We start from the raw sequence: 9805 nt of genomic DNA, 5'->3' as shown, positions 1-9805 counted from the left end.
GGCTGAGATCAAGGTGTCGGCAGGGCTGCATTCCTTCTGGAGGCTGCGGGGAGAATCCATTCCCTTTGCTCGTGGCCGCTTCCTCCATCTTCACAGCCAGTCATGTAACCTAACATTCATCGGCCCCGGGGTTAGGATGCAGACATCTTGGGAGGCCTTTTTCTGTCCACCACACCACGTTCTCTGCCATGGGCCCCCCTGCTTTGTGCTCTGGGCAGCGATGCTTGCCTCTTCTCTGCCCGGCTCTGACAAGGCCTCCCTGCGCCGTGGCCTGGTTGTCAGGTGAGAAGCAGCGGCTGCCAGTCTGTGCGAAGGCTCAGCAGACTCAGGGACCCCCTCCCAGGGCCGCGGAGGCACTTGTGCTCCAGGCTGGCCTCTCTGTGGCTAGCTCCGCCCAGGCCTCCTCCCCAGGACCACCGCCCAGTCTCCCCCTAGTTCTGCAGGTGTTTCATGGGCATAAATTCAGAACGTGTCTCTCCCACCCCACAGGTGCACACCATTTCAGTCACCAGCGGGCTCTCCTCCACAGAAGGGCCTTTGTGCTCTCCTGTGCCCACCAGGCTGGCAGAAGGAGAGAAGGGGGCACTGCCCACCCAGACCACCTCACTGTGCTTGTCGTTCCCCTGCCCCGCCCCCTTCTCCCAGGCTCAGTTCAGCCTTCACTGCTCGTGGCGTGCCGGCCACGGCCATTGCTCCAGGTGCAGCTGGAGAGAGACCGGCCAACCCCTGGAGACCCCGCCTTGTGTCCTGGAGGGGGACGTGCACACGCGAAGATGGAGAGGCCTCTTGGTTCTCTGAGGGCCGGGAGCCCATGATCCCAATTCCATGCACCCGTGAGATGGCCAAAGGGGACAGGGCAGGGAGCCCCGCTGGGAACCAGATCCTGGTAGGCAAACTGGCTCCGCGTGGCCAGCAGGGTGGGTCCTGCAAGGTCCCCTGGGAGTCAGCTTCCTGGTCTGTGACGCACTCTGCCCCCCTCCCTTCCATGCAGGTGGGGCGTTTTCCCACTGCCTCCCCATGGGCACCCCAAGGCCGGGCCCCGGTTTACGCATCCCCACGAGGCAGCACTGGCCCAAGTCCAGGCTCCGTCGCAGCGGGTGCTCAGCAATGTGGACAGGACAGTGAGGGCAGCAGCATCGACTCCGGGCCTCCCTCCCCCACCCTCTGCACACAGACGCGGGCCTGCCCGGGGCTGAGTCACCTGGACTGAATGAAGTTCAAGCTTCAGGGCCCTTTCTTTAGCAGGAGTCCCTTCCGAGTCCCTGGGAGGGCCTAGCAGTGTGTTCTATGGTTTTGTAAAATTTTTGAAAAAGTAGGATTTAAATAATTTTCTTTTTTTTTGGCCGTGCCACGTGGCTTGTGGGATCTTAGTTCCCTGACCAGGGATTGAACCCGGGCGCCTGGCAGTGAAAGCGCTGAATCCTAACCACTGGACTACCAGGGAATTCCCTAAATAATTATTTTTTTTAAAGGGGGCCCCTAAAATTATTTTTTTTAAATATATATATATATATATATATTTTTTTTTAATTTATTTTTGGCTGTGCTGGGTCTTCGTTTCTGTGCGAGGGCTTTCTCTAGTTGCGGCAAGCGGGGGCCACTCTTCATCGCGGTGCGCGGGCCTCTCACTATCGTGGCCTCTCTTGTTGCGGAGCACAGGCTCCAGACGCGCAGGCTCAGTAGTTGTGGCGCACGGGCTTAGTTGCTCTGCGGTATGTGGGATCTTCCCAGACCAGGGCTCGAACCCGTGTCCCCTGCACTGGCAGGCAGATTCTCAACCACTGCGCCACCAGGGAAGCCCCCCTAAAATTATTTAAGCTTCAGGCCATACAAGTCCTGGATTGGTCCCCGCCCACCAGACACACTGGCTCCACTTGTTTCTAGAACATGCCCTGCAATCTCCCTGCTCTGGGCCTTTGCTCTCCAACTGCCTCCCCATCTTGGCTTCTCAGCACACCCAGCCCATTCCCTTCACCCTGGCCTGTGAGACTGGACGGCTGTCCTCCCCTGGGAACAGACTGGTCACTCAGTCACCCTGTTTATTGTTAAGTCTCCTCTGTCCCTGCTGTGCAGCCTTTGGTGAGTTACATCACGTTTCTGGGCCTCCATTCCCTCATCTCTACACTGGGGTGGCACTACCTACTTCTTCAGGCTAGTGGCGGAGGTATGATGCCTGTCTAATGGTTTCTTCTCCCACCCCCCAAGGGCAGAGTGTGGTGCTCTCACACATGTGCAAATGAGAGGCAGGCACCTGGTTTCCAGACGTGGGGCGGGGGGAAGTGGTCCGCAGGGTCAGCAGCCCCTCCCATCGTTGTGGGGCCACAGGTCAGCTCCCTGACCTCAAGTTTCTTCATCTGTGAAACGGAGACAATCACCCCTGCTTTCCAAGGTTGTGGGCGACACACGTGAAAGCATCTGCGGCCTGCATGGCTGCCTCTGTGTGTGATCCTGTCAAGTTCATTCAGTCACTGATCCCTTGAGACCCCCCTCGCGCCAGGACTCATTTTCATGCACCCTTCGTTCCCTCCTGCATGAGTTTCCTGGAGCTGCCATGACAAAGCACCTCAAACTGGGGGCTGAAAACAAGACATTTATTTCTCAGGTTCTGGAAGCTACAAGTGCAAAGCAAAGATGTTGGTTGGCAGGGCCACGCTCCCTCTGAAAGCTGTAGGGGAATCCTTCCTTGTTCCTTCCAAGCTTCTGGCGCTTTGCTGGCAACCTTTGGCCTTCCTTGGCTTGCAGCTGCATAAATCCAATCTCTGCCTTCATCATCACGTGGCTCCTCCCTGTGTGTCCGTCTTCACACGGAGTGTGTCTGTCTTTTGGGGGTTGGGGGGTATTGTATTAGTTTGCTGGGCTGCTGTAATAAAGCACCACAGACCGCGTGAACAGAAATCTATTTTCTGTCTTTGGGGCTAGAAGTCTGAGATCAAGGTGTCGGCAGGGTTGATTCCTTCTGAGGCCTCTCTCCTTGGCTTGCAGATGGCCGTCTTCTCCCTGTGTCATCACATGGTCTTCCCTCTGTGTGTGTCTGTGTCATAATCTCCTCTTCTTATAAGGATGCCAGTCATGTTGGATCAGGGGCCCACCTTACTCCACTTTGTCTTAACTACATCTGCAAGGACCCTATTTCCAACTCAGGTCATAGTCTGAGGTCCTGAGGGTTAGGACTTCAACTTTTTTTTTTTTTTTTGGTGGGGAGGATACAATTCAATCCAAAATACCACCCTAATGGTTTATTGTCTTGGTCTTCTTTGGGGCTTTTGAGAAGCAGTAGTGGCCTACCCCAGCCAGCCTGGCACATACAGCCTGGCTCAGCCAGCACCTGGCTCCAGTGGCCCCCCAGACCAGAAGAGGCCCAGCCGAGGCTGCCCATGGAGGTCGGGGCAGTGGGACAGGGTCTTCCCAGCCCACAGACACCCCCTAACGAACTCTGCTGGTTGCCCAGCAGAGATCACTAGGACAATCAACACAGGCAATCCCGTTGTCCCTTCTGAGGCTGGGGCATTTCTGGGTCATCCTCCACCACTTACAGCCTCTGGGACACTCCTGTAGGCCTTCCCATTTCTGGCCTCTCTGGGCTAGCTGGGTACAGGCAGCCCTGGCCACACTGCAGCTCACCAGGAGGCCAGCTCAGATCCACCCACAGGAGGAGGGCTTCCTGCTTTGAGCTGCAGTGGCCCAGCAGCATGCTGACACATGGAGAGATCCACAGGAGGCCAGAGGCCCCACTGGATTCAGAAGAGCTACAGCTGGGCAACCAAGGAAGCTTACATGCTCAATCTGAAAAGATATAAGGCTCAAGAGACAAGATCATATAAAGCTGGGAAGGAGTGGGCTGGAGTGACCGTGCCAGGGAAGTCTGACGTGTGTTAGTGAGTGACAAGGATTCTACATGCCCTTGCACAGGGAGTTGCAGAATTAATGACCAAGTTGCCCAAGAGGATGTCAGCTCAGAGTTCAGTCAGCTTTTCAGGGGACACTGGGGATGGGAACACAAAGGACCAGGAAATCAAACCACTTTGCACATACATGATAGCCCTGATAGATGAGCCGGCCACACCCAACACAAGACAAAGGGGAACAGACCACGGATGGGGTGGCAGTCAGTGATCGGGGAAGGCTTCCTGGAGGAGGGGGCTGAAAGGTTCAGTAGGATAGAGACAAGTGGAGCAAAGTGAGAGGGTAAGGGGGCAGGGCAGTGGAGCCAAGCAAAGCCTGGCTGTGACCTTGATGCTGATGGGCACTGAAAGCTCTGAGCCAAGGAAAGACAGATTCTCACTGCTCCTCCTTCTTCCAGGCCAGAAGGATGCCTTAGAGCCACCTGGCCCTTTCTCCCTGCCCAAATCAGCCCATTTCAGAGAAGGCAGGCAGGCTACCCAACATCACCCAGAACTGGGGTGTTGGGGCCGGGCCTGGGTCAGAACTTCAGTTTTAGGCAGTAAGTCTGGTGCCCCGTGGTCCCCTGCTTTTCTGGCCCCCACCAGTTGACAATTCCGGGCGGAGGGTGGGGGGGTGGTGTTTGGAGGGGAGTTGGCCACGGTCACTGTCTGTAGGGTGCTGGTCCGGCTGTGGCCGGCAGGGGGCAGTTGAGCCCGCCCTTTCCTCCTCCAGCTCAGCTACAGAGGTGGAGCTGGCACTTCCTGTCCAGATCTACACAGCCTGGAACCCAGGGCAGGATCTGGGGTCCTTGGGTCTGGCGCTGCATGCCCACCCCCTCTCAGAGTGGGGCCCCTGGCTCCTGACCACTGCCACCTTCCTCTGGTCCATGATCGGGGGTCCCAGGCCTCCAAGAGCACCAGAAAGAGGGTTTTCCCCCTGTGGTCCCCAGTTGGTGAGGGGACCCACATTTTCCAAAGATCAGGATGCATGTCCCAAAAACAGATTCTGCTCTGGAATTTTTTTGTGTGAATGAAAATCCAGTCAAAATATTTAAAACAAGGGCTATATGGGGGAATCCGGGAAGAGGGGTGGGCACACCCTGGGGCTAGTCATCTCCCTCTGGCTCCACCGCTCACCCACAGGAGCTGACTGTCCCAAGCCCCTGCCCGCCAGGTGCCCCCCTTCCCAGCAGTCCCTCCCCTCTTTCAGCACCTTCTCCCCTCCCCCACCCATACTGAGTTCTTAGCTGTTTTATTTTATTTTAAATTATTTATTTATTTATTTTTGGCTGCGTTGGGTCTTCATTGCTGCATGCGCGCAGGCTTTCTCTAGTTGCGCGAGTGGGGGCTACTCTTCGTTGTGGTATGCGTGCTTCTCATTGTGGTGGCCTCTCGTTGCGGAGCACGGGCTCTAGGTGCGTGGGCTTCAGTAGTTGTGGCACGTGGGCTCAGTAGTTGTGGCTCGCGGGCTCTAGAGCGCAGGCTCAGTAGTTGTGGCGCACGGGCTTAGTTGCTCCATGACATGTGGGATCTTCCCGGACCAGGCCTCAAACCCGTGTCCCCTGCATTGGCAGGCGGATTCTCAACCACTGTGCCACCAGGGAAGTCCTCTCCAGCTATTCTAAACTACTTGTCAAAGGTATAATTTGCAAGTGGGAGAATAATAGTCCCAGCTCTTCCTAGGACTTCTGTGTCCCCTGCCCATTTGACCTTTGCATTTGGGGGTGGGCCATGACTGCTGACTCTCTGGGTCAGTAAGAGCACAGGCCTCCCTCAGAGCATTAAGGTCAGCAGCCTCCAGGGGCAGAAGGACCACTCAGAGGGGTTCGCTCTGCCCACAGAAGCCACGGCACCACACACACGTCTCTCGCGGATGCCACTCAGGCAGGCCAAGGGGAGTCAGAACAGAAAAGTCTCCTTCAGAGGTTCAAGGCCAGTCTGAACAACCAGCGCTCCAGTGGGGTCACGTAGCGGAGAAAACAGGCTCGGGCATGAAGACGTTTCCATCCACGGGGATGCAGCTGAAGCGGGCCCCGGCAGTGGGGGAGGCAGGCGGGCCCAGGAGACGGAGAGCGTTTCCTGGGGGGCTGCGCAGCCCTAGGCGTGGGAGGTGGCGTGCGTCAGCACCACCGGGCTCCTGAGCCAGAGGAGCTGTGGCCAGGATTCCTGATGGGTAGAGCTTGGGGCGAGGCTGGCAAGATGGACACAGGCCAAAGGGTGGGGCCTACAAAAGCTGGGGCTTGCTTAGTCTGCAACAGGGAGGCTGGCCAAGGAGGTCTGGGGGCCACTGCTGGGGCAACGCTTGTGGGACCAGCTCCCTCATTCCACAGGCCTTCCCTCGGCTGGGGGCAGGGGGCTGGGGAGTGAGGACACAAGCGCTCGGCATCGGGTGGGGGAGGGAGACAAGTGGGTCCGGTGCGCACATAGGGGCAGGGGCTTCAGGACACAGGGAGGTGACCATGAGACAGTGAAGGTGCTGGCAGGAGAAGGGCAGTGTGAGCTCCAGGCAGGAGGCCAGCTGGGGCAAGGCTCAGGGACAAGGGGGGTGGGGTAGGAGGGCTGGGGCCCCGAGGGCCTGATGCCCTTGTACGGGGCAGGGAGTCCCAAAGATCAGATGCAGGAGACTGACACCATCAGTGTCACTGGAGGCGAGGCCCGAGGCCCGAGGCCTGGCCCTAAGTGCAGGGGGGCTCGTGGTTGGAGCTGCAGCAGTGGCTAGGTAAGGGCTTCAGGAACCCAGAGCCCACAGGCCCTGCGACCCCCAGAGGAGGCATGGGTCACATGTGTGAGAAGCCCTCTCCTAACTCAGGATACCCTCACTGCTCCTCCCCTCTCCTTTTGACACACATGGACCCCAAAAATGAGAGCATGAAATGCAGGTGGGCTGGCCCACTTCCTCCTCTGCTTTATAAACCAGGGCCTGGGGAGTATCCACCCCGACGCCCTCTCCCTCGAATGCCTCCTGCCAGCGTTGGCCAAGAGACACTCCCCTGGTTTTTTAGCTGCGCCAGACACTTCGTGTGAGCTGCTGGGCCCAGGCCACAGGGAGCAGCGCCTCCCCTTTCTCCTCCTCTCCAGACCTGGGAGTCCAGAGCTGGACAGGCCCCCAGATCTGGGCCTATCATTGAGTTTGTGGGCCTGCTGCTGACCTGAGAACTCATTTCCTTCCTTCAATCAGTCCAGAAACATCACAAATATTTACTGAGAGCCTCACAGTGGATAGTGACCTTTACTGTAATATTGATAATTGTTTGGTCAACACATTGATGGAGGTCTGCTCCATGCCAGGGCCGTTTCAGGGACTGCTGGACACAGAGATCCGGGGGAGGACAAAACAGACAGAAACCCCTCACTTGAGGAGCTCAAGTCCCAGTTGGGCAGGATTGGGGGGCTCAGTGAGAAGGTGACCTCTGAGCAGAGGCCAGAAGGAGCTGAGGGAGGGATGGGCCAGGAGGCCACTGGGTGAAGCGCTTTCAGGCAGAACAGCATTCATCAGAATTATGACGTGAGCACAACAAGGAAAGCATGCTGGGGGAGGTTAAGGGCCTGCCAGGGTCATGCTGCAAGGGGGGGTGGGGGGACCTGGCCAGAGCCCAGGCTGAGGCCCTGCTTCCTGCCAAGGCAGGAGAGGCCAGTGGGCGCTGGGCGGGGAGTTCCTGTTTGTTGTTCCTGCTGGGCTGCTGTGAGGTGAGCCAAGGCAGGAAGGGCTCTCAGCCAGCACACGGTGACTATGCAGTTCCTCACCCAGGCTCACCCAGGCCCTGAAACCAGGGGCCTCAGGGCTCAGAAGGAAAAGGCCTCAGACAAGAGTCTCCTGTGAGTGGAGAGCCCAAGGTGATCCAGGAGGCCACGGTTCTGGAACTGGACCTGTGGGGATGGCGGCAGGGCTCTGGCACATTCTCTAGTGGCAGCAGCAATACTGTCATCCTTCTACCCATCTTGAACCTGAAGTATCACCTCTTTCTCACTCTTCCTTTTTTTTTCCCATGGATTGAACCCGTGCCCCCTTCTGTGGAGGTACAGAGTCCTAACTACTGGACCGCCAGGGAAGTCCCTCACCCCTGTTCTTCTGTCTCCTGGGTCCTTTCTCGGGCTGATGTGAGTTCGGAAACAACAGAGCTGAGCTAGCTTCAGAACAAGAATGGGAGGTGACCATGGCTGTGAGAAAAGGCTTGGAGCCTGGGTCCTGACCCTGAAATCTGGATGTTGCCCAAGGGGTCCTTCCTCTCCTCCTTACCCCTCCAACCCTGAGCCCTTAAGTGGGCCGCCCAGGAACGAGCAGGCTTCTGCCACCCACCTGGGTGGGGCAGACCTATCACCACCCAGCCCCACCCAGGGAACCAAGGTCCTCTTGTTTACTGCTGTTTACTGGAACAGCTTGTTTTGATCTAGAAAAATCTGCTGACGCACTGGCTGCCCTGCCCTCCCCCTCTGTCAGGGTGGAAGTATTTTTAGCCCCATTTGCAGAGGAAGAGGCAGAACCCAAGCCCCACATTTATCCACCTTACTGTGAGTACTGCCTTGACCCCTTCAGGCAGGACAGAGAGGTCCCTGTGTGGTTTTCTACCCTCATCTCTCCTCAAACACATTCCATCTCCAAAGAACTCCGAGGCCAGGAGAAACTGAAACCAGGACCCGCTGAAACTGTGCCATTTTGTCCTTGAAAATGGAGTCGGGCCCCTCCAGACACAAGGGCACAAAGCAGGGCCTTAGTTCCTTTTGTGTTGGGACTCCTAAGCTTTGTGGTATCCTAATGCTTTGTGTGTTGCTAATTCCACTTACTCCTGCTCTAAATCTAAGATAGTTTGCTTCTGGAATTTGGGAATAATATGTGTGAATGAGGAAGGTTATTAGACCAGGTAGAGAACAGCAAGCTGAGACATCAAGTTGGGCCTGGGAAGCTGACACACAGCAATGACCAGCTCCTCTCAGGCGCCGCCGTGTAGATAAATAAAGGGCTGAGCCCACAGTCTGGCACAGTGACACAGCAGAGAAGGCACTTGCTTGATATTACACACACCTCCCGGCCTTTCTAGAACACTCTGACAAGCAATTCCCTCTTTCCACACTGTTCTTTCAGGCCAAGTCTTCCCAACCCACCCCTAGCAATGTTGCCAGTACAAGACGGATGAGGCAGATCTTGGGGAAAAGTGAGCTGCCAGAATCTTTCCCTGGCAGGAGAGGGCAGCTGAGCAGCCCTGTGAACAATCCTGGGCTTGCCACGTACTCGACATTCTGTGACAAGGGTCACAGGAGAGTCACCAGTTTCCCAAGGACTCAGGGAGGGTGCCCCAGCTGGGCCCGGCCCCGCCTGCAGATGCCATCTCGTAGAGGCAGGGGAAAAAACCTGCCCCAGTTTCCCCCTTGCTGCCAAGGGAGCCTGTTGTCACAGGCGGGTTTGTTTGGGGTGTGGGTGGTTATCCTGGGAGGAGACAGGCCCTTCTCAGTTGTTCGGCACCACTGTCCTTCCAGCTGTGCGCAGGGGGCCAGGGCTGAGAGGAGGCCCCGGGGGGGGGGTCTGGGGCTGTGGCTCCTCCTCCCTCTGGTCCCACACTGGCAAGGGAGACGCCAACGACCCATTTCAAAATGGGTCGCCTTGGTGGAGGGGACAAGAGCTCACCGGTTTGCTTTTGCCTCTGCTTTGGGAGACCCAGGTTGGGGGCCTGCTCCACGTGGGCAGCCAGCGAACAGTGCCCCCAGCAGCCACCAGACGGGCTCCCTGAGGACCATCACAGGCTGTAAACTGACCTGGATAAACTAGTTTTCCCCCCCAAATCTCCTTTTTCCCCACCTCACAATCCAAAAGGAAAGCGGGTTGAATATCTATACTCTTTTGGTCTTGTTGCCACCGTGCGATTACACGTATTGTTTTCTGCACAAACAAGATCTTGCTTTCCACTACCTTGCATCTGCCTTTTCCCATT

The sequence above is a fragment of the Balaenoptera borealis genome, assembly GCF_965194805.1.
Source record: "Balaenoptera borealis genome assembly, chromosome: 11".
Lineage (NCBI taxonomy): Eukaryota > Metazoa > Chordata > Mammalia > Artiodactyla > Balaenopteridae > Balaenoptera > Balaenoptera borealis.
The sequence above is the reverse complement of the archived record's forward strand: the minus strand, read 5'-3'. Positions refer to the sequence as shown.